Consider the following 26,231-nt stretch of genomic DNA (forward strand, 5'->3'; position numbering starts at 1 on the left):
AGGCGACGAGATTATAATCCGTGGATCGATGGAAAAGCGCGTGTATATACAAATTCTTTTTATTAAACTTTTCTCCTGTTGGAAAGAAATATCTCGAGAGAATCAATTGTTGGGCAAATTCGAAGCTATTTTGATACGTTTGAATTGAAAATAGGTGCGAATAAACACCTTTCGCGAGCAAGACAATCGTTTCACAACGCTGATCTTTTCAAACGTTTCGAGGAATAATTCCTCCGTGCAAGTGGAGGATCGATTAATCTAAAAAGATTCTCCATCGATGGAGTCTATCGTGAAAAGGATAATAGTATCCCATCCCTGAAAAATCGATGATTTTGTGAGGAAAAAGAAGGGGGGAGGGTATTTTTGTATCGTATTGAAAAATAGAATTTGCATTTTATCAATCGTCTTGGATAATAAACGAGCAAAAGAAGAGAACAGTGAGACGAAAACGGACGAATTGCCTCTTGTTCCCTTTAAAAAAGAGAAGCGAGAAAGTCGATCGAAAGGCTTTGCTGACCGAGCGAAAGAGCCACGCTTCTCACGGCTTATTTTCACGAGGAGAAGCTTGGGGGGAGGGGAGGGAAAATTCGATACGAAAAATCTAATTAAATCTCGAAACGAGATGGAAAAGTTTAAGCTTCGAGCCGCAAAAATCATCGTCCAAATTTCCTGGCTCGAACGCCGCCATATCCTGGAACGGGGACGAGAAGAAGGAAGGAGCAAGAAAGGAGAGAGAGAGAGAGAGGTAGAGAGAGACCCGCGCTCTGCTCTTTCTTTTTTTTCGCTAACGATCCCCCAATTGAAATCGATTTCCATCGACAATGACTGCCGCCGAATTGGCTGCGGTGAATTCCTTTTCCCCTTTCCCTTTTTTTCATTCCAAATGCTCCCACTGGTAATCTCATCTCGGGATAAAGCGAGTGTAAAATTCGACGAGGATCGAATCGAGCAATAATAGACGGATTAACGTGTCGCCATCTGTCCGGCCGAAATTAATACCGTGCCTCGATTCTTTTCATCGAATTTGTCGCCTGTGGCGGACAGGCGTCGTTCGAACGATAGATGCCGGACTCCCTCCCGATTTCGAGCGTAGATTTTAATTTTTTGGAAATAACGATTTTTATTATTTTTATTATAACTTGTTATTTCTTAAAGAATATAATTGAACGTGTAAGAGAGAGATTGATAGAAATTGCATTCGATTGGTGTGGAATAAATACGAATATATCACAAAATATATCGTAAAACATTAAGCTTAATTTACGAAAATATATTGGAATCGATCAGCTATTAATTCTCCACAGCCTATATAAATTTTAACGTATAAGAGTTTTTAATGTATGTTTTAATTATTGCAAAACATTGGAACAATTATATATCCAAGAATAATATACATTGCTCGAAACGACTGTGCGTCGTTCGAATTACCATTCCATTTTCCAAAGGTGACGAATTATATGTATATACATATATATATATATATATATACACGAATTCGTTTGTTGATAAAGTTATCGAGCGCGCGATATCTTTCGGTGATTTTCAAGTAATCAGGAGTAATGTTTCGCGTATAATAACTTTTGGGAACAATGGGGCACGCCCAACGCACAACAAGCGGTTATTTCGTTTACCGCGTTATGTATTTTCGTTCGAAAGCGACGGGCGCGGAATGTTGAAAAGGTAAATTGCGGGAAATTGTAGTACAGCTGCGAGTAGTGGCCGCGAACAATCGAACTTTCGAGAATTCGACCCAAAGTGTATTAAAGGATGGAATTTAACGAACATAAAATATAAAATGATATGTTCATTATGATCACGTAGAATCGATCGTTTTTCTCGGAGAAAACGCGCTCGAGACGCGACGCACAGTGATTCGAACAATGTATCAAAAGCGGAGAAAAGTCACTTTTTGAGAATTTATAAGAAATAATTGTAACAATAACCATACACCAAAACTCTTGCGAGTTGAAATTTTTAATAAAATAGCTCGAGCGAGGATGAAATTAATTTTGTATCGTTGAGGAACGACGAGATCGTTCGTGAATCGAGTGACGGAGAAAATGAAAGACAGCGGCACGATATCAGGTGAAGAAATCGAAAAGCGGTTTGCAAGATTTGGAATGTGAGAAAATCTAATGATTTCACGTTGTCCGTAAGACGTATACGCGCAAAATTATCTCTCGAGTCGCTACTTCGCCCGACTGAAAAAACTCGTCGACCGCAAACCGTTAAATTGGAGATCCTGTTACGCGCATGCGCGCTTCGTTTGCAACAATGAAACGTTCGAGTCTCGACCGAACGAATGGAAGTCGAAAATGAAAATGCACATTGAAAGCGTTCGGTAAGAAGATTTTTAGAGGTTCTCGTGTATCCATCGTGCATATGCGATTTTCTTCAGCGACTAAACGCTGAATTCTCTCTGGTGGCCGAGACAAAAGAGAGAGGACGCTCTTAAAAGAAAATAATTATTTTCTCGAGCTCGTTCCTTAACTTTATCTGCCGCGAAGAATCGAGGACGTCTTTGTCTCTCTCTCTCTCTCTGTCATTCTGGGAATGAACATGCAACCTATACCTCGAATATAATTCCGATGAAACGGATGGAAAACAACGATCGCTCGCGCGAAAGACTGGCGAAAGAGATAAGGATACGAATTTAACCGACCTTCTTCCCTTCATCGCGTTCCATTTCTTACTTCCTTCCTCGTATTTGGCTATTAGTTGGCCGATTAGATTACGTTATATCGCTCGATAGATTATATTATACTTTGCATTTCAGACTTTTCAGAATTTTTCTTATACATTTTCATTTCGTCGAAAGGATCGACTTCTTTTCAACGTGGAATTTTTTATTAAATTTATTAAAAACAGTGTATCTAATCCAATCGATTTTTACGCACAGATAACACTTTCGAATTAAAATTGCAAATTAGAATTGCGGACAGAAGGATACATGATACACGTATGTTCAAACACGCGTACGAAGGGATATTTAATATTTAACGTTCTCCTCTGATTTCGTGATATATTCTTACAATTTTTTTCTTCTCGTAGTGGGGAAATCTCGACGATGTCCCATTAAGGGGGAAAAAATGGTGAAGCGCGCGGAGGATGGGGAGAATTCGAAAAAGAGAGGAGAGAGAGAGAGAGAGAGAAAGAAACGTAAAGGAGGGGGAAAGAGAAGGAATAGCGGGCAAAGGGAAATGAGGAGTCGCTAAATTTTTCCGCGCTAGAAATTGCTTGGAACAGCAGCTTAGCAAAGCTTTGCCTTTCGCCGGCTCGAGGGACATTTCCATAAAGTGGACCCGTTCCGGAATTTTCAAACGTGAATGCAAAAAGAAAAAAAAAAAAAAAAAGAAAAAATTCGAGATATTTTATCGAACCAAGCCGTAGCAAAAATCGCTACTTTCCATACGATAAACCGGAATTTTCTTTCATTGCGAACAACTCGATCCCAATCTCGTGTTACGCGAAATTAGCATAAATTCTTTCGTTTCTTATATTATCACGCGTGATTTTGAAAATCGACGACACGGAATTTATAATAAAATGATCGCATATCGTCGTTTCCAAAAATATTATTTGCACGATTTTATTCGCAAAAAATAGAAAAATCGATTCGATGCTTCGAATATTTTATTCTTTTGCATTATTATTGTTATTCTCTCCCAGATTTCTACATTTAAATTTCGCAGCTTAAATAGAACGTTTGTAACGTATTTCTCGCGAATTTAAATATTTCTCTCCTCTTCCTACCGCGTGCCCCCTTCTTACATATACGTTCGAATTCTACGCGTTCTACAATAAATATCGATATGAAGTGATACGTTCACGATTCACAATCTCGTAAAATAGACAATTTCCTTTCCTTTCCTTTCGTACTCATCACCACCAATCTCAATAAGAAAAATTCGTTCCTCAAATTTCTCGAATCGTTCGTACTGCAAAACGAACGAAACGTAATTAACATCGCGATTCACCGCGCAATTTTTCGAATTAATCGAAAAAGGGGGGGGGGAAAGGGCTTGCCTTACAGCGTTTTTCGAGCGATCATAAATAAAATTTTTAATTGTCTGAAGGAGGAGGAGGGTTCGATCGATGTTCAACGGGCGCAAAAAAAAAAAGGAAAAAAGGGGAGGAAACGGGGTCGAGCGAATCATAGGACGGGAGAAATCTCGGCGCGAGAAATTGCATTAAGGGGGGATATCGGGGGTGTCTTGGAGAGGCAACGACGAAACGCCGCGAGATCGAACAGGGCGCGGTATCAGCGTTTTATCGCCGTCCTGCGATTTATCTTTTCCTTCTCTCTCTCTCTCTCTCTCTCTCTCTCTCTCTCTCTCTCTCTCCTCGATATTCCTCGTTATTCCTACTCCTCGCGATTTAACGAGATCATAAACGGATCTCTGATAAACGCCTTACCCTCCCCCCCCCTCTCTATCTATCTCTTTATCTCTATTTATCTCTATCTATTTCTTTCTCTCTCTTTCTCTCAAAACGCGAAGATCGTGTCGAACGAAACATTTTTTTCTATTTCTAGATCTTTCTTATCGAAATCGTCGTAGGAAATCCATCTAAAAGAAAAAAAAAGAGTAACCAAAAATCTGTACGAGATACGAACGGAGTTAAAGGCGGGATCGTGCCGATTGATTCGCGATGGATTGATCGAAACTGTGATCTTTCTTCGCGTACGAAAATTTATCAAGAAACGCAGAAATCATCAATTGATATGGATAACTAACCTCCTTAAAAGGATGACATTTGCATTTGCACCGATCTGAAACCGATTTTTACGAAATCTATCGCCGCTCGAGATAAACGCTATGAAGAAATGTCTGTGCGAGATGTGAATGGAGCTAAAGGCACAGAGAAGAAAGCGATTCTTCTTGTACGAAATCTATCGAGATGAGATAGAAACACATTGGAAATCTATATATATATATATATATGGACATGGATGGGGCTGAAGGATGATCGAAGGCGAGACAATCGATCGTGCGTCGATCGATGAATCCACGTGGATGGGGAAAGAACAAAGGGAAGGAGGGAGGGAGGGAGAGGGAGAGACATCGGGGACGTAAGCAAACAGAGGGGAAAGCAGAGCCGTCCCCGTGTTGGTTGGCATAATAATGGAGGCGCATAATCGCGTGTTTAGCGTCCCGTCATGAGACCCAGATCCCGCAGGAGCGATGCATTGCGGCCTCCTCCCCTCCACCACTATATATATATATGATAAATCGACAGTGGACGCGTGTACTCGCCTCAATGGGAATGATGGCCCGTGTAAAATTACCGACCGCAACGCCAATTAAACCGGCCCAGATCCGCCTCTCACCCAACGAGGATTAATATACATCGATCCGTCCGTTTATCGTTTCGAGAAAATTCCTCGGGTCTCTCTCTCTCTCGTCGAAAAAAGCCAGAGAAGAGGATGATAAATTTCGTTCGAGGAGAATTTTTCCTGTTCCGAAGTTGATTCAATTTCGGTATTTCGACTTTCTTCCGTTGGAAATACAACGAGAAATAGAAACGTTCGATTTGCAAAATTATATTAAAATTAATTATTTGGTTTACGTCGATGACATGTGCAAGGCACAATCGAATTCGCTTAACAGATTAATTCTAATCCAACTTATATCGGTTGAAAATTTTTTCAATTTCGATTTCATTGTTTTTATCGTTGTTTCGTTAAATTATCGCTATTCGAGTCAGTATTTGCCTTTACGTTTATCTATCGGATGATTTATAGGATAGGATCGATGCGCTTTATCCTTTGAAAATTCTGCTCGTGAAGTCATCGTACAGCAAATATAATTGTCAAGGACAAACACTTATAAGACTTGAGGTAAGCGTTTTCGATGGTCGAATAGTAATTTACGAGGAGACACGTTTTCCAGACTCTCAATTTGAACGAAGAATGCAGAAGCAACTCGATTAGTTCACGAGTCGAAAGCAAGGATCTTATTGCCTGGACAAAATTTAATAGTCCAAGTTACGAATAAAGTTAATCTGGACGAGTTGTCTTCGATAATACGTTGCTCGAAACGTAACAATAATCGGAAATAATCGTAGCGGGGGAAAAAACTTGGGTCGAAGTTATGCGAAAAGAGGATCGACTGTAATAGCTGTAACGAATAAACGTTGTTCGAGCATATTTTAACGAAGCGATTGCTTAAGGTAACTTTATTCGAAATTTTTAACCGTTTTACTTTTTCAAGACTTGGCTCGATGCCCGACTCCGTCTCCAACGCGATTATCGCTCCCCCCTCCGACTCCCTCTTAGCCCGCGTTTTCGCGAGAAAAACAACGATTGGCCAACCGCGCTCTCCAAGGTCAAACACAACGGCTCGCATTCGTTCGCTCGCAATGTAAACACAGGCTACACAGTGTCGAGTAATATCGAGTCACCTTGGTTCGTCGCAATATTCCAAGTCGTTCAGTTTAGACTCGAACCTGCTCTCGATCGAATTCGACGAAGAAACGGGTGGGATATTTACAGGATTTTCGATGGAAGGGGAGAGGAGCGAATTGAAAAGGGATGATTATCGGCGGGGATAAATAGCCACCGCTGGTTTGTTGAACGTTAAAACGTAGGGGGAGGGAAATCAGATTGCGCGTCGGCGACAATTTTGTAGAATCGAGCGTGTAACGTTCGTATTGTCGTATCGACAAATACAGGAGTTATGCGCGCGAACACGAGCCCAAGTGCGGATGACGTACGGCCATTGTACTTTATTATCCGCCATTGTGTTGCAAATCCAAACAAACGGACGCGTCCAAAGTGATTTGTTTATGAATGGAGCTTTCCCGCGTCATACGTATTTATCTGGGATGGGCGGTGTTCGACGTTATTGCCGACGTTATTTACCGCCACTCTTACACGATTCTCAAACGCCTTCTTCTTAGTCGATCCTCTCGAACGAAAGTCTTTGAATATTCTTCTGCATTTTATGCGAATCGAATCGAACGTTGAGGGGACGGTGTGGAAAAATTAATAAGGTAGATTTGTGTGCGCAAATATTTCGAACTCTTGTTGTATACATACGCGAATTTATCTACCATTCATTGCGCAAGAAATTATAGTAAGATAAAATTAAATGAAGAGCGTGTGCAAGTATTCTGAACTCTTCATTTGTTAATATTACTATTAAACACTGTGAAAGGAATTGTATGTACACATACATATGAATTTATTTACTATTCATTGGGCAAGAAATTACAACGAGATAAAATTAAACAAAGGTAGGATTGTTTTGTTGCATTAGATTCGTGCGAATAAATATTCCAAACTCTTCGCTCAGCTTCGTACGTTATTTAATATCGCTTAAATTAATAAATCAAACACTGTGAGAGGAATTGTCTATTCTTCGTTTATTCGAGGAATGATTGTAAGCAAGGATTGTTTTATTAGATGATAAACAGATTCGTAGAGCGATTTAATTTCTTGCTCTGTCCAAATCGAATCGTTGTAAAATTATCCCAATTACGTAATATATTTACTTTATAAAAACACGCGGATCACGTTCGAACACGTTGCTTTCCGCGTATCGTATGGATTGTATCATAAGATACAATTGCAAAAAGAATTTTTATTCTTTTTATCCTAAATAATACTCGTGCCTTTTTCATCTCGAGGCGGAGAAGAATTTTTCCCGAGAAGAAACATCCTTCGAATCGCTTAAATATTCGCCGAGTGCGGAATCGAATGGATGAAGTCGCGAAGGAGCCGAGCGACGTCGAATTATCGCGGACACTTTGCCAAGGTAAACGGAACGGCAGTTTCTCGAGAGAGGGCGCGAATTTCGAATATTACGTTAACCCCGGCCGATTGCATCGATGCAAAGAAGCTTGGAAAAGAGGGCGTAAATACTCTCTCTCTCTCTCTTCGAAATCGGAAATCGAATTTAAAGGTGAATGTACGAGCGGATAAATCGACCAACTTGCAGACAAATAAAATCCAGGGAAAATTTTAGATTTCCCCAAAGTTTCTACGCTCTTTCGCGAGCGTATTATTCGATTTATGGCCGATCCACGATCACGGTTTTACGAAATCGGGGGAAAATATTCCCGGGGATAATCGTTTTTTATAGAGGATATCGATGAAGGAATTTGAATTAAATTTAGAATGGTGGAACGTAGCAGATAGTATTACGGTAAAACGGGATCGAAGTGTTCGAATGTCGTCCGCACGGAGGAAATTCACTCGACTCGAAAATTTTTATACGGGCGAAAATTTTTAGACTTTTTTTTTTTTTTCAAAAAAGTTTGCATTCAAGGGACGAGGATTAATTTCAATCCTTCTGGAAGTTGATTCTTCGATGAAATCGATTCCGAATAATCGAAAGTAAGTTTCTTTCGTTGTGTAATAATCGTATAGCTTTAAATTTTGTTGCTATCCTACGTGCGAAACAACGAAAATGCGTAGATGCTATCGTATGAGTCATATTTAACAAGAGCAAGTTTCTTTTACTGTTCAAAATAATCATTTATTTTCCTCATTCTGTTAAAAATCCTATTTAAGTATAAAAAAAATTAAAAACAAGTTTCTTTCAAAATAATCTTCGATTTCTTACGTTTTTATTTCACAAGCATATAAAACACAGACGATTTTTCCGACTCGTATTCAATTTCAAAAAAAAAAAAAATCAAATTTCTTTCATTGTTCAAAATAATCCCGCACCTTTGACTTGTTAAAAAAAAAAAAAAAAAAAAAATCCCATCTAAAAAAGAAAAAAATTAAAAGCAAAAAAATAATTTATTTCAAAAAAATAATACCTTCGATTTTTTTTTTTTTTTGCGTTCTATTCTACGCGCACGAAACACGAATATCAAAAAAAAAAAAAAAAAAAAAAAAAAACAAGCAAAAACACGGCGGAGGGTAGAGCGAGTGTTATCGATTCCAGAAACTGTTCTATCCCTGAACCGAGTGGGAAAGATTTTGACTCCCTCCCCCCTCCCCCTCCCCCTCCCCCTTTCGTTGTTGTCACAATATACGGTTGTGAAACCGGCGTTGAAACTGGGATCATAATTCACAAAGATTTCACCATTGTCCACGGAACGCCGAACGAGAGAGAATATCTTGACCCGAAAACTGAAACTTGGCGCGTATACGAGTGCGAAATGGCGTGGATCTGCCGTCTCTCTCCTTCTCTCTCTCTCTCTCTCTCTCTCTCTCTCTGAGAACTTCATCTCCCTCGATCGCTATGGTCTCACCTATGGTCACCGTCGCTAAGTTGCCCCCACCACGCTCTCATTCGACACGTTCGTTGCTCAAATATACCGATCGATTTTCTTATTCGAGAAAAATGAGATTTCAACCGTTTGCAATGGTATCTGTTGTATTTAAAAAGATTATCGATCAAGTAACAAGATAATATAATTATATTTTATTAATATATTTACATTATTAAATAAAACGTAGGATGGCGACACTATCGGCGACAAACGAGTGCAGCGGTAAGACGTATCGCCTATAAGGCGACATAAGAAGGAAATTCTCGCTCGAAAGAAGATTCGGCGTTCGCGAATCCTTTTGAGAAAAAGAAGGAGGGATTCGATTTGCACTCGTATTTATATTTAAGTTACCGATCAAGTAACAATGTAATTATATTATACATTTATATTATAAATATACGTACAATAATAAAACGTAGGTTGGCGATTATACGAGCACACGTATCGCACGTCGCCTATATATGAGTGCAAAGAGAATTTCAGAAGAAATTTAACGGAATAAGCGCTGAAACATAAAATATAAAATATCTGCACCGTGACGATGACAGTCCGCTGAGGGAGGGATTCCACGATTGAATAATTGTACGGTGCGCGACGACTGCACGCTCATCCCCTTCTCCTTCGTGACGCTCTCCTCAAGCGCTCGAGCGTTGTCAGAGCGGCGGTTCTCGATCCTTCACGCGAGATCCCCAACAATCTCGCGATGGAAAAATTTATCAAGACGAGTAATTAAGAGAGAATGAATAATTTTCGACGTTGCTTGTGGAGTAATCCTTTCTCAAGAAAAAAACTTTATTTTTTTAAGTTGCATAAAAAGTTAGTTATTTGTTAATTATCTGAACGAAAAACGATAAATGATTTTTTTTGAGAAAGGATTATTTCGATATTGAAAATTATTAATTATATCATCGCTCGAGAATCTATAAAAAAAAAAAAAAGAAACAGGAAAGAGAACACCTGTACCGATAAATGAAAAATTAATTATTCGTATAAGTTATTGTTAATTACGATAAAAAGTTTATCATTATCCTAATAAATAACAATAATTAACTCTTTCTTTGTTTTTTTTTAAAAAGATTATTTCCTGCGATTGAGAATCGCGCGAATTGTTACATCAAAAACAGGAAAGAAAACACCTGCACCGATAAACTCGAAAAACGAAGAGAGAGACGGGCGGATAATAAAAACCGAACTCGAGAATTTTCATTCGTGTAAAAATACGAAAGGAGAGGAAAAAATTGGATATCCCGTGCAAACAGCAAAGATGGAAAGAAATGAAAATGAAACCGATCGGAAGAACCGATCGCGAGTTTTCGATTCTCCATGATCGAACGATCGATAAGCTGCTTCGAATCGATCGAAACTCAGGAGGAGGAGGGGCATAAATAAAATAAATAAAAGGGGGAGGGAGGGGGTGTGGAACTCGGATATGGTAATTACGGCGCGCGTACAATAAAGCGTGTAATGCTGGTCGACTTTCGAGGGCCGACATCAGAGTTTACTCGGTGTCCATAGCGGCTTCGTGTTACCCGCCTCGAGTTAATTAACTTAATTAATGGATCGGCCACACCGAAGTTGAAGTTTACCTGAGCGTAGCCCGAGAGAGATGGTAACAAACATCAAAGATAAATCGTCCAAGTTTGCAAGGGGAGGGGACTAGGGGAGGGGAGGAGGCCTATTGAGAAACCGTTCCTTCCTTCCTTCCTTCGTTGCGGATAAACAGGGGGACCGTGTCGCTCGAAGGGAGTTTCAATTAACCGGGGGGTAGAGAAGGAAGGGGGGAGGGAGGCGCCGATATTCGTGTCCCGAAACCGAGCGGGGCCATTGTTCCAAAAAGAAAGGGCGATTCTCGTTCTTTTCTTCCCCCCCCCCTCCGCCCCTCCCGATTCGAACATTAACACCGGGGGAGGGGAGGGGAGAAAAATAATTAACTTGGCCGTATCCCCAACGGGGATCGTCGAAATTTTTTTTAATCAACCTCTTCCTCCTCTCGCTTAGATAACTCTAAAATGGAAAATTAATTCCTTAGGTTAAGAGATCGTACTCGTATATACTTTGTGCATTTGTGTATTGTCGAGTAAAAGTATTGGTTCGAACAGTATATACAATTAACCGGACGAAATTAGTAGGAGAAGCTTGGGCGTTGATAGTCTCGATGTGGCCAACTCATTCAAAATTTTCTTCAAGTCGCTGATAACGTATGATACGACGTTAAGCTTATTAAATGAAATATATATATATGTATATATGATCGATCACGTTTCAATGAGAAATTTTTTTTGTAAATTAAACTTGAAAATTGGTCATCTGATTCATTGATTGATTTCAACCAATCTTGTATTACAATCTTACGCGTTTATTCGTCATATCTTGGAGAAATAGGCGCGAGCTGAATAGTTACAGTAGAACAAAGACCACATATCCGCGTAACACGGTTTATTTTTCCTTCGTTAAATATATTTTGCTCGAGTTCGATTTCACCTACTCCTTCTTTCTCCGTCGACTTAAACCCCTTATGCTCTCCCCTCTGTCTGTATCGCGTATCCGCAAAAAGAGGGGAAAAAACGCAGCGCTATCCGCGACGTTATTTCTGAAAGCTTCCCGTCCCGTTGGTGCTCGGAAAGTGATTACTCGGGAGTTGCGCGGCGGCGGATGTGCACGCGTATAAATTTCGCGGCAACAACGCGGTCGCCGTTTCGAAACTTTCTATGCTTATGCGGCGAGGAAAAGCTTCGGTTGGCTTTGCTAAATGGGGTAAAACCGAGGCCGGATCTAACGCGCGGCGAGAACCATCTGCGCGGAGGATACGGCAACACTGCACAACTCGCACAGCCAACACATTTCTTCGATTCCCTTCCACTCGATTGGCTCGTTGTCCATTACGTTTTTTTCTCCTTTCAAAGAAAAAGTTTATCTTTTCGTTAAATAACCGAAATGTGATCGTGTAACAAGTGGACTATATTTTTCTATATACTTGTTATAATTACGATAGGGAGGAAAAGAGAGAGAAAAAGAAGAGAGAGAGAGAGAGAGAAAAAGGAAATTGCGTTTTCCTCCAAACGCAGTTGGAATATACCACGGTGGATCTTGGAGGATTTTGTCCTAAAGCGCGCTATAAATCGAAAGTTTTCTGCTTTCCCGCAATCGTACGGCAAATCGGATTATGAAATTGAATAGTCTCGAAGCCGCGCGACTCCCCCTCCCTCTCTCGTCTTCGAAGGAAGAAAGAGGAAAGGAGGGAGGGATTCGCTTCCCCTCTTCTCCCCTCGCCACGCGATCCTCCACGGCTTATTTGTTCCCAGAATCTTTGCATTTTGCCCCGCGATATTACGTCAAGCAAATAAAGCAACAAATACGAAATGAAATTAAGCCGGGTTTGCCATGTAATTTTATTCATATAAAGTTAGGCCCGAATCGCCGCCGTTTTTCGAATCAGCTCTTTCTTCATAGCTTTCGGAATATTCGTCTCGAGAATGAAAATCGATTCGAAATTTTAATAAGATCAGAGAGAGGAAATTTGGATTAAAATTCGAGGGAAAGAGTTCGCGAAATTCACCTGAAAATGTAAATACGATTAATCGAAGCAATTTGTTCGTCGAACGAAAATTTCATAAGGTTCAGCGATTTTAAGCGTTTTACAATTTTTTTTCTTTTCTTGTGACAGATTGAGTCTCGAAGAAAATTAATAATATTTGTTCGAATCAAATTTTAACATAGAAATGTCGCTGCCACTTCGAAAGCGCAAGTGAAAATTATTATCCACGCACAAGGATTGGTAATAATATGTATATGTGTTTGTCGCAAGCTGGCAAATATATCGTTCGCGAATTCAATTAAGATCTTAAAAATGGGGGAAATTCGCCACGCTCGGCGAGAATTTTTTGGTTAAATTTTTTTGAATCGTAGAAAAATCGAACAAATCGAATTGGCCAATTATCGTTAAATTACTGTACAAAAATACAAAATTCTATAAACCAAATGCGTGTGAAGTGAAAAGATTAAGGACGATCGAATCGTCGGTAATTTTTATTGCCGATATTTATTATTATTATCGATCGAAAGCAAATAATTCAATTTTCACGATTTGTTATTTTGTATCGTTCGTAAAATGCGCGAAAAACGGAATGTAAATTCCACGGAAAAAAAAAAAAAAAAAAAAGAAAGAAGAAAAAATTCATCGAGCGATCGTTGTTTTTATCGTAATAATCGTAGTATCATCAGTTTATTACGTACCTTAGAAAAATTTTTAAAATAAATATTTTTAACGTGTGGAACAACGTTAGTGGAATTTTTTTCGAAAACATTTGCCGCTCTATATAAATACGCGTTATAATAACGAGAAACTAGACGAAATCCCTCCTCCTCCCTCCCTCCCACCCCCCCCCTCTCCTTCCGAAATGGATGCGCGGGAAACATTTCCACGATTTCTACGAAATCTACTCCTCGCCGCGTACTCTCGCTATATATGATAAATTAAAATTTTTTCGCGCGGTTATATATTAATCGCGGCGTCGGTGGATATTTTTCAGAATTTTTCGGTAATTACAGAAAAAAAAAAAAAAAAAAATAGCACACAATCTCGAACGTTCTTAAAACGAGCCGCCATACTCTACGCTCTTCAACTCCATCCTATGCGGCAACAACTCCTCTTCCTCCTCCCCCCCTTCAGAAGATCATTCATACGCCGGGCAAAAAAACGCAACTTTTCCAATCCAAAGGGCGCCACAAAGTTGAAATCCGCGCGAGCAATCGTGGAACCGTTGCCCCCCCCCCTTCCTCCCTCCCTCCCTCTTTTTTTTTGCCATAAGCATCGCAGCGGAGAGGAGAAGCCGGTAATTAGGGCTGGTTTCAGGCGAACAGAAATCTCGAGAAATCTATTATCGGTGTCCAAAGCAAAGTGATGAATGTTCGGGGCCGGAAGGGAAACCGAAACGGGTCGATATCAGCCTTGTTTCCGTATCGATTTCCATTCCAAATCGGATATGCAGTTCCACCCCGCTTATCGGATAGCTCGGTGTCTCAGCTCGGCGGGTCAGCTTGTATGCCGATGTATGCATTTGCATAGATAGGATCTGATTAAAATAAGGCGACCGCTTGATATCGCCGAACGGTCCCCTTGAATTGCGCGTAATTCTTCCACTTTACGTTCTCGAGGAGATCTGAACGTAGCGAAACGGCATCGAATCCTCTATTGAAACGGATAAAAACCGCGTTCCGGGGGGGTAATTTACAGTGAAAATATCGAGAGTGGCGTTATTTTTACGTGGAACGTTTAATAAAAAAAGTCGTGAAACAGGTTCGAGCAAGTCTTTGGTTTGGGGCAAGAAAACGTGTTCACGTTTCATCGGGAATACTCCGTCCGTGACATCGCGAGCAAACTTGTTGAATGGAAAACTCAAAGGCTTTCTGTCTTTCAAAACCGCAAAAATATTTTATTTCTCGTTTTCTTTTTTTTTTTTCTAGCTTCGAAGATATCGGTCAAATTCGCCAAACGCGTCGAATTCATCCTGTCGTCTCCATTCGGCTTAAAATCGTTACCTTTTATATATATATATATTCGGCTCGTTGCGCCACGCAACGGGGAAAATATCGAGCTCGCGGAAGCGATATTTCTTGGTTGGGAAGCTCATAAACAAAGCATAAAACCAGTTCAATAATTAGCAGGGTTTCCGCCCTGGGCGCAAAACGTGTTTCACGTATTTATGTTTCGCGAGAGAAACTTTCTCTCCGGATGTAAAACGTTATAAAGGGCCCGTGTATAGATCCGGCAAATAATGAAGTTGCACCGTATGTTTTCGATCGTGCGCGCGGTCAAAATGATAAAAAGTGTGCAACACGCGCGCCGGTTACACTCGATAGTTTATAATGGGTTTTTACGCCGAGATGGAATCGTTTCAAAACAGGAAAATGATCGTACTGCGAACGAAAACATTTCCGGATGGCCACGCGCGCGCGCAAAAAAAAAAAAAAAAAAAGAACGAACGATTTATTAACGAGCAAAGTTCTCATCCGGCATTCCGTTAAACACGTAGATATGTGGATATGTTGGCTTTAAAATTTCGGGTGAAATGTGACCACACGAGTTTTATCGGGCACCGATATTTGTTTCGTCTCGGCTACTCGACGCTCTTCTTCGTGCCAAATTTCTCGCGAAACGCATCGTTTTATCGCACTTTAATAGCATTTTAATAATGAATAAATGAAAATGAGCGAATGTAATATAATATGCGAGCGAAACGCATATTTCTGATCGTTAGATAAGAAGAATAACGAGATTAAGAATCGATTTTCGTTTCTTGAGTAAATCGAAATCTCAAATAATGGACGGTTTCGAGAATACAAAGACACTTGGTCGTTTGGACGAAACCACTGGTTCTCCTTCCATTGGTTCCAGCGGATCCTTACGCGGCCATTACTACGTGCCTGGCATTCCATATTACCCGCGATCGCTTAATTGATCGTTAACTCGGAACTCGTCCTATAATGAATGAGAATACGGGATAAACTGATCGAGAAATTTCGATTCTCCAAGAACCTTATCCATCTCTTGAATATTTCATCCAAATAATCAAGATTCATCGGGATTTCGTTACTCGAAGATCGATCGGAGATAACATTTGAGAGTCTTGTTCGAGATTGTAATCGTTTATGATAGAAACTTTACGTAACACGTGACGCGTTCCGGCAAAGTCATATCGACCGATCGATACATCGATAAATTGCACGGGAATGTTATTTTTCGTTTTTGCATTGAAGTTAAAAGTCCGATTCGAGAATAAACAAGAGTTACGCGAATCGATAGGAATAAAGTACAGAGCATCTGGAAGCAGGCCAATTTTTCGAATAATTCGAGCAATTTCGACTCCGCACAGAAAGTAACGACGACGTAACGGAGCAGAATGAGCGTGCGACCGGTTGCAAGTGACGAGCCAACGTAAATATTTATTTTTGTTCCTATCTGATCTTTCATTCGTATTACGCAGAACTTTTTACGCGTTTACCTCTCACATTTTTCAAGATAATCATTTAAATACGAAAATTTGTAATTTCTATTCCGATTGAAGATCACCGATCATGGTTTATAAATGATTCGATTCGATTGACTAGCAAAATAATTGATCATTTGATCTTCGAATCTCGACTTTATATACATGCAATATGAATGAAGCAATGGTAATCTAACCTAAATGTTAAAGTGTAATCAATCAAGACTTACAGTTCTGCGATCTTCACTTTCAATATTCTCTCCCATTCTTCATAATTGAATTGAAGATTGTTTCACAAACCAGAATTAATTCACAAACAAACTAATTTCGCTTAAAATTGAAACAGAACGGTTCTTCTAGAAACAGACGCTAACGAAATAACACAACACGACGCCACGTACAATAACTTCTTGAGCACGTATTTGAATCTCTGCGCACAAGTTGATGCGCAATATCGCGAACTAATAGAGTTTGACTCTTCATTCTATGTTTTCTTCTCGCTCGATTTCAATTATCAGAACAGTTCAGTATTGTTCAGTATATTGTCAAAAATAAAAACATATCTCGCACATCATATAAATACGTATGAAAATATTTCTGTGACTAATCAACATACAGTTCTGCGAACTTTCAATATTTTTTGCCGTTCTTCACAAATATTTATATTGGAAGTATCTTTACAACTAATTTCACGATCGTATTTCACAAACAAATGAATTTCGATTAAAGTTAATCGCTTTAAAAACTGAGATGTGAACGTGATGAACTCGATTTTTTGAGCACGTATTTAGATCACTGCGCATCAACTTACGCGCAGTACGTTGCAACATAAGTAACATGGCGAACTAATATGGCGTTTGATTTTTCTCTTTCCACTTTCCGTGCCAACAACGTGTTGTCAAGAATAAAAACATCAGGAATAATTCGCACGGTACATAAATATGTAAGTAGACACTTCTTAAATAACAATTTTTTTTTTTCTAATCGAACGCTTCCATATATTTTCGTCGTATTGTGAAAGTTTTTCGAATGATTTATAGAGAAATATATTTCGAAATAATATCGATCGCTGAAATTATTAATATTTCGAAATTCAAATCACGGTGCCGTAATCATAAAAATAGGTTTACGTTTTATCACAGATTAATCTCCAATGATCATGTGTAACGTATGAAATTTCATTTCATTGTTAACCTACAAACGCGAGTCAAGAGAGTAACAGTTGCAATTGAACGTTTGATGAGCATTGCAGTGAACACGTAACGAAACGAGTATTAGTTGTTCCTCGGGGAATCTGTAAACAGCTAACGATCAATGTAACATCTCCCATTGGAGATATCTGTTGCATTAAAAGTCATTTCGAATCTATATTTTTACTTGTCATATCAGCGTTTAATTATTAAGATAATTTCGAAATCAAGGAAAATATCACAGGGAATAATTTTTTGATACGATAAAAATTAACGAGCGCAATGAAATAATAGTTCATACATCAACCGAGAAATAATTTTCAATTCAATGCTCGATGTAAAATTTTCCACGATATCCAGTTACTTGATACCGGTGACCCCATAAAACAATCGATTTAATTATCCCCAAAGAGTTCGGTCGACATTAAGTACATTTACAAAGAAAGTGGACGATCTCGAACGATTTCACGATAATAATTCACGTTCCTATAATTCTCTCTCGAGAAAAGAAAATAGTTCGAACGAATAATAGCGACAATAAACAGGCAGTGCATAAGAAAGAAAAGTGTCTTCGCGTAAAAATTTATCTCCCCGTGCGCGTAATTAATTACTTATCCCTCGCAAATACAAAGAGGCCGAGATCTAGATATTAGAACGAAGTTCTGACGTTCAACGTTGTTCGTTTCGCGGGCGTATATTTTATGGATGGGTCAAAAATAGACGTTCCTGCGGGATCGTGTAACAAGACTGGTTCCATAAAACGATCGATGTAATCGGTCTCGTGGGAGGGGGGGAAGTTGAGGCGGCTAAGGGCGCACCCCGAAGAAAGAGCGAAGCTAAGCCAAAAGATTCGCCGCGATGGAGAATAGGCACCATAGCTTTTCACGCTACTGCGCTCCCCGGATGCCACTTCGCTTGAAATATCGCCGTGACTAGACGTAAATTCGTCCATCATAAATAACAATCGTCCCGCTTGCGCTCAAGCCTCTTCTTCCTTTCATGCGTAATAACAGCTTCTAAAATAGTTGTATCATAAAATTTTTCCCAAAACACTGATATCTCGTGTTAATACGTTTCAACGGTATTGGTGGCGTATATTGGCTCGATAACATGGCGCGGGATAATTGCGTAACTCTGTTCCATTAAAGTTTCCTGTTATCAAATATAATTGCAATTTTATAAACACAGCTCAATTTCGACAATGCAGCGTCAACTTTTTTTTTTTTAATACAGTTTTTCGACGCTGTAGTATTATTTTTTTTTTTTTTTCGTTTTTAACAGAAATTCAATTTTTAATAGATCGCGATCCGCGAGTTACGTATCCAAACACGGTATTTTTTGAAATTTTTATTTTTCATTAGTTCTTTTACCTGAGTTCGGTGTAGAGGAACCGATATATCGACGAAGTTTGGAGAAATCGATTATCGATTAGGCGAGGCGAGGCATCAATCATAAAAGCAAGTCAAGAAGATGAAAGGCTACGCCTGCGCAATGAATACGGTGCTTAATGAAAGAAGCATGCCGATGTAATAAAATAAATAAAGTAAATAAATTTCTTGTAAAGTTTTCGTTTTCGTTGCCAGTCCGTTTCCGCACGGTTCTTGTTTATCCACCTGAATTATAAATCAATTAAAAATGCGAAGCATTTATCAACCTCTTCAACCCAATTAACTCCCCCTCCCTCTGATATATTTTTACAAATTAATTAAAATCGTTTTCGAAAATATGAACTTTCTTTTTCCCTCTCTTCATCCAATTAATTTTTCAACTTTGATGATCGATAAAGAGAGCAATTCATTAATTTACGAAATATTACGAAAGACTCGAACGAAAGTTTGAAATCTTCGATTTTCGAAGATTCTCGAGATTGAGAAAATAAATTGCTTGTAAAATCCACTTATATTTCATATTCTTTCTTTCGAATAAATTTTTGGAAAATATCTTAACGTCTCGATCGAAAAAGTTAATATATCCCGTTACATTTCCGCGAACGAGGTTCTGACCGATTCATCTTACGACCCACGACTCGTATAATCTCCTATCCTGCGTCATTTCTTGCTCCCTGAAAGGAAATTCATAAATTTCAACTCGTTCGTTTCACCTTCCCCCCCCCCCCCCCCCTCCATAAATCTGCTAACTGTAACAGATTTCTCTTGTTCGATTAAAAATTGATCGTGAACAGAAATTTTTGTGGTGGCTCAAACAAATTTTATTCCTCCTGATAATTATTATTATTTGATATTATTATTATCGATATTAAATTTTCAAACTTCCCGCGTTTGCACGAGAAAGATCCATCATCCCAAAAATTTCGATCAATCAAACCCCTTCGATCCCTTTTTATCGTCGAGCCAAATTTCCACTGCTTTCGTTTATTCGTTTATTACGTTTCGAATGCGATGTTTCTCTTTGTTTGATTTGTAAAAAAAGAAGGATATTTATGATAATTAAATTCAATTACGCGTCAATCCGTTTCGTCCTTGGAAAAATTTTATGAAACGATAATCTCGTTTTAATTTTCAAACCGACAATTTTAAATCGTCGTTCAAAAATTTTTCCCTCCGTCCAAGAATGGAAGAAATTTTACGCGACACAATGGATCGATAATTTACGCAACCTATATTTTTAACTTTCACCCTCGAGTAAAAGTGGTGGAAAGGTCGCTCGTAAAACGGCCAGTCCGCCGTTTTTCCTTCCCCCTTGCCTGCCCGCCTCTCTTTTAAAATTGCGCGAAAGACAGAAAGAAATTAAAAATCAAAGAACAAAAAACTTGTAAAATTCGAAATATCATTCGTAAAATGCGATATTTCAAAAAGTGTCCAATTTATATTCTACAATTAACAACAGAATGACGAATGAGCGAAAAAAATATGTCGATAAGTGCCGATACGTTGCTTGGATCCAACCTTGAAATCGCAAAATTCCGCATGAAGTTGAAGAAATTGAACAAGAATCTGCTGCAGCGAGTGATTTCCCGTGAAATAATACCTGCACGATATTGAAACATTTCGAAACGTAATAAATGCCATTTGTCGATCGATTCCCTTTCGTTCTTTCCTCGAACAGAAAGATGAATGAAAGATGTTTTCACGACATCTTTGGGGGAAGAGAGAGGAAAAAAAGAAAGGGAGGATATTATTCCCGAGAATTACTTAAGACAAACATTATCGTGAAGAATGACGGGGGAGAAGATGTTGAAACCTTGAATGCTAAGTCCTCTTTAAGCGCCATCTATATCCCCCCTCTCTCGTCTCACTTTTCTCCTTCCCTGCGCTCATCATCTCGAAACGATTCTTCTTATAGAAAAAAAAAAAAAAATCTGACGTTAAGCGAATAATTTAACCTGCTAGAATTTAAGATTTAAATTAACAAATGACGCAGTCCGGATTGAAAATATTTTTGAACGTATTTTGTTGGATGCTTATTGAGAAGTTCGTTGATGGTAAAGAAGTTACCGACTTAGGCAACTTATTCAGTCGCATGGATTCTAATAATAAAGTTTGGCGTGACGAAGTTTCTTTCGTTCATAGATCTCTGCGTTTTTTACTGTTCTAAATTGAAAATATGGCTTAAAGAATTATCAATTACTTTCCATTTATGACCCTATTTTAATTTTCCTCGCCAATTATATTACGAAACAATCTCTCCTGATACGATTTCATCCGATTATAAAATTTATTTCGCATTTTCGTCGAATCGAGCGATCCATTCACAAGGCAAAAGAGTGGCCTAAATATAAACACAGTTTACTGGCGACCAAGACCTCGAGGATAACGCCACTTGTCCGAAAAAGATGAGAAAAGTCCAAAGATTTCTCGCGAATCCGTAAATGGATTCGAGAGGAGCAGTGAAATTCGTGACACGCGTACAAAAGGATGGAAGGCAACAAGAATCGTCTGGACGACGATGGAACGAAAAGGAACCGGCTTAAATTACAAAGTCAATGGAAAAACGAGAAGCGTGGAAAGATCTATTTTTTTTTTTATCCCCCTTTTCTGGTTCACATTTTAAACGGAATAAAGCGGAGGCCAACCGAAAACCACGAACCATCCATTGCTGACGTAGTTACAAATAAAACCTAGCTGTCCACGTTCGTGAATACACCACCGGCCCCGTAATAGCACCTCTTATCGCGGTTTTACCGTTTTTTTCCAACGGCCGCCGTGAGATTCCCCCTCCCTCGTGTAAAACCGAATTTGGTAGAAGGGAGCTCTCGATCGTATTTTTCATACTCTGTTATTAAAACGGACGGGCCACAAGAGAGGCTTTTAATTCATTTCTTCGATCATGATATATATATATACATCTAATTGTGCGTGCTATTACGAAACATTTGAAATGTGTGTACGGAAGAAAACAATTTAAACGTGAAATTGTGTAATTTCAAAGAATTTTAAATATCTGTACAATTATAAGTCACCATTTGACAATAGTGAGAATAGTATTTTTGTTTAGAATTCTTGGATTATCTTTAACGTGACGCTTTATTAAAAGAGATTATAAGCGGAAGAATAAAATTGGCTTGAAATAAATAAATTAGGGAAAACGGGATTACAATTTAACTCGCAGGTTAAGCTCGTTGCAACGATTTGAAATATAATTTTGCTCGATCTTTTTTTAAGCAAATAACTTTTTGAGTGACGATATACTATCTTTGCCTGAAATTTTTGAGACATCTTTATACAAATAGAACAAATTACAAGTTGGAAAATAATGATTGGAATCGAAATAAACTTGAAATATAATTTTCTTCAAGCGAGTGATGAGAATAGTGATTAATTCTGAGATTAATTGATCGAAGTTGATTTGCATTTTTTTTTTTTTTTAATATCATCGTATATTCGCAACTGATTCCGTGTTCGGGAAGGGATATATATATTTTTTTTCATTTTTATACATCGCCTCCCGCAATTACTGATGAGTTGGCGAGAATCCAATTGGTTGAATGCTTTCTGGAACATCTTTTGCCCGTTTGTATCAACTTGCAACTTGATGAATACGTATGTCTCAAATAGTTTTAGAATCATTTCGGCGTCCAAGCTTTAAATTCGTGTATAAACAAACTTCATAAAAAATAAATCTTCAAAAGCGTAGCACTGAGATTTTTAAATATTGTATTAAAATTTAAGTAAGATCATGTGAAATTAAACTAGTCTAATCAATTCTCTTACACGATTTGAAATACAATTTTTTTTTTTAAGCAAACAACGCGAATCTTTCGATATACTATTTTTGCCTGGAATTCTTGAGTCATCTTTATAGAGCTAAATAAATAGGACAAATTGGAAATAAACTTGAAATGTAATTTCCTTAAGCCGATTAATTCTGATTAATCGATCGAAAGTTCAGTTGAGCCTTGGAAGCTTAGGTTTACAATTTCTAGAGCGAAAATTGTATATTTCCTATAAAAAAAAAAATTACAAAAAATCGAAACCTTAAAACGAGGAAGAAGAAAGCGTTATTATTCGTAATCCAAAACAGGGACACGAGAAACGATAATTCTTTAATTCACCTTCAATTTTTCCAATTCCGTAAAAATTAGATATTTGGCAGAATGCATTCGTGTAATAAAAGCATTTCCCGGTTTAATATTTTAATTTATTAATCGCCGTTTCGAACGACACGAGTCGTTTATCGATTTTACCCTTTTTCTTCTTTTCACAATTATTCCCCGTTTAATTGAACATTAAAATGCGGAAAACGCATTTTCAACTAATTTACGAGTATGAGAGAGGGAAAATTTAAAACAAAATTCACTATACGGGAAATAATAATATCGGTATGGAAAAGTGTATACGCGCATTATGCTCCACGATTTTTTAAATAATAATTTAGACGGAAGAAAGACCAAGTTCGATTTCGACGAATAATCGTTTTACACACACACACACACACACACACACACACACACACACACACACACACACACACACACACACACACACACACACACACACACACACACACACACACACACACACACACACACACACACACACACACACACACACACACACACACACACACACACACACACACACACACACACAGCACACACGAGAGAGAGAGAGAGAGAGAGAGAGAGAGAGAGAGAGAGAGAGAGAGAGAGAGAGAGAGAGAGAGAGAGAGAGAGAGAGAGAGAGAGAGAGCACGCACGCACGCACGCACGCACGCACGCACGCACGCACGCACGCACGCGCACATACATTCGTGTAATAATAATCAGCGATACGATATCCTCGGTTTTGAAGTCTATTACGATATCGTAGAGGGGATTCAATTTTAGCCAATAAGACTGTAATAGATTTCTGGCTAGTAGCCGAAATTTGTTATGGACGATGGATCCACGAGATTGGAATTAAAAATTGCAGCGCGAAATCTTCTTGTATCGTGTCGATCCTTGCAAAATCATGGGGAACAAAGGGAATGAAAACATCACTTTGTTTGTTGCACGACATATGGACATATTATATCACGTTATAATACGTTTATTTAATTCGTATTCGTCGTGCGAATCGGGCTCTTTCTCTTTCTCCTTCTCCTTCCCTCTCTTTTAGGATAGGAAAAGTTTGTCGTGTATAACCGAGATATTCATATTTGAACGTAATACGAAACGCGCTAAATATTATTAATTAATTTCGAAGCATCATTTCGATAAATACACAGTTGCTTAACAGATCGTGTAGAATATCGAAATATTTGTAAAATCGCGCTCTCTCTGCTTTCTACGAATAATTTATACGATTTGATTCGCGTATTTACGCGTAAATAGTTATCGAGTTATTATTATATCGATTCGATACGATAATAAATAATTCGAGATTCGAAGAAACAGTGATTTCTATCTTCTTGTGCATCTAACGTATCGATAGAGAAAAAACTTTATTTCATTTTGATACACTAGGTGGTAGATCTTGTTAATTTGATTCACTTAATTAAGTTAATCGTGACGATGAAATCCGTTGAAAAAGATCCGTCCAAACGACTATTGCAAAATTTTCTATCGAACTTCTCTATCAATGTTCTAACGAGTCTTATCTCGTTCACGATGATCGCTCATTTTGCCTATAATCTAACCGTAAATATCGCAGCGCAACAATTTAAATACTATTGAGGATAAATTTTCAAATTAAAGAAATTCGATGATTTTTATTATCCCGAATTGAGAACCGAATCGATGCAAATCTTGTAAATCTTGTAAATCGTATACTTTCCAGTGTACCGAGTCATCGTTGAAAGGCCTCTCGTGTCTCTCGTTAATCGGCGCATCAATATTTCTCACAGGGTTTCTTATCCGATCCCGACGTCGAAATCCGATAACAAAGGAGGAAGGAGCCAATTCGCGGAGCGTGGTCGCTTATAATACCCATTCCTCGACCCATTGTCTCGATGAAATAAAGAGAGAGGTTTTTCTATCAGGCCGGCGACAAACGTATCTCGAGGAGCGCGTCTCTCATCAGCCTCTCCCTCTCTCTCTCTCTTCCTCCCGTAACATGCGCGTAAGTGACTCGTTTTCGCTCCGACGACCGACGCGAATGTTTGCAGAAGCCTGTGGGCTTCTTCTCTGCTCCGTCTCCGCGTCGAGAGTGGCCCTCGTCTGGCAGCGCAACGTCTCTTTCCTTCTCCTTCTCCTTCTCCTTCTCCTTCCCCGCCTCCCCTCCCACCCAACGTCTCTTTATTTCACGGTCTTATATAGAGATAAGAGCGCCACCGGAATAACGGTTCTTTATTATATACGGTAATAGGCGAAGTTCAAGCCTGCGGAGAACTTAACCGTGCCGCCCATTTTCCGCTGGATAAGATGCTTCCTTTTCCTTCTTCCCAGACAAGTTACGAGCTTCACACTGTCTCCGACTTTCGGCCCCTTGTGCACCTGCTTTCAAACGTTCGCTAGCAGCGCGCATGCGCGTAAAGACCGCAGGAGTCTCGCCAGAGCGAGACAAATTGCGAGAGTTTGAACAATCATTTTTGAACGTTAATAATTCTCTCCGATCGTTATCGTTGCGGTGGAAGATCGATTATCGAGCGAGTGAGGAATAGATTTGATCGATAAGGAAGGTGTTTAATAAAGGAATAATAAGGATAAATTATTGTTATACAAGATTTTATTGCGAGAAAAAGCGAATGCTTTTTTAGAAAAAAAAGTTGTAATAAGAAAATATGAAACGTAAGGTCGAATAACGAACTCGTTCACGAACATTTTCCACCAAGAATGGATCTTTACACCGCTTGATTTTTTTTATCCGTGGCGATAAACAGTGAAGGCGAAATACTAATAATAGAAAGGATCAATAGCGCGTTCGCTGAGCTAAAAATAAGGATGAAATTTGGACAGAGCGATAAATTCAGTTGCAACGTCAAATTTGAAATGGAAACGTAAACTTGGATGTAATAAAGCGTGATAATAAAGCAGATCTATGTTTGTGTAGCGTTCTACTCTTACTTTTTATTCGTAAAATATACTACTGCAATTTGATCGTTTTATCTGGGGCGCCCTGTACAGATGCGAATATCACAGATTTAGCTGGCCAAAAGTCAATTTTAAAAATTTTTTATTATTCAAAGTAGTTATACGTGCGTTTCTTTATATTTTTTTAGCGATTATTAATAGTTAAGAGCGATTCACGAATGATTTTGTTATACACCAGGACGAGACTGTCATAAAGCTTCATTTTTATTACTCGATTGCAACTTGACGATCAAATGAAAATGGCCAAAGGATAAAAGAGAATCTAAAAGAGAATGAAAAGAAGGAACAATTAAAAATTACGATTTTCATTATTTACCTAATTAACTGCAAACACTGGTGGATCCAGTAATCATTTAA

The 26,231-nt window shown here is 38.7% G+C and overlaps 1 protein-coding gene and 1 long non-coding RNA gene across 3 annotated transcripts in view; one reads left to right on the top strand and one right to left on the bottom strand.

Moving 5' to 3' along the window:
- LOC147657199 (uncharacterized) overlaps window positions 1–16,982 on the bottom strand; it is a 29,298-nt gene extending 12,316 nt beyond the window's left edge. The window contains exon 1 of the long non-coding RNA XR_015292749.1: window positions 16,445–16,982. This is a non-coding gene — a long non-coding RNA (uncharacterized LOC147657199). The remainder of the gene's footprint in view (window positions 1–16,444) is intronic.
- The window catches only part of LOC100863787 (zwei Ig domain protein zig-8-like), a 119,910-nt gene that overhangs the window by 58,951 nt on the left and 34,728 nt on the right, over window positions 1–26,231 (top strand). Inside the window, exon 1 of one of the 2 annotated variants that reach the window (XM_086910750.1) lies at window positions 17,045–17,157. The exons of the other annotated variant lie outside the window; for it this stretch is intronic. The gene's annotated coding sequence lies outside the window, so the exon portion shown is untranslated. Of the gene's footprint in view, window positions 1–17,044; window positions 17,158–26,231 lie in introns of those variants that run through there. 2 annotated transcript variants of the gene reach the window in all.

The sequence above is a fragment of the Apis florea genome, unplaced genomic scaffold, assembly GCF_048593485.1.
Source record: "Apis florea isolate Af1SG1 unplaced genomic scaffold, ASM4859348v1 contig_3203_pilon, whole genome shotgun sequence".
Lineage (NCBI taxonomy): Eukaryota > Metazoa > Arthropoda > Insecta > Hymenoptera > Apidae > Apis > Apis florea.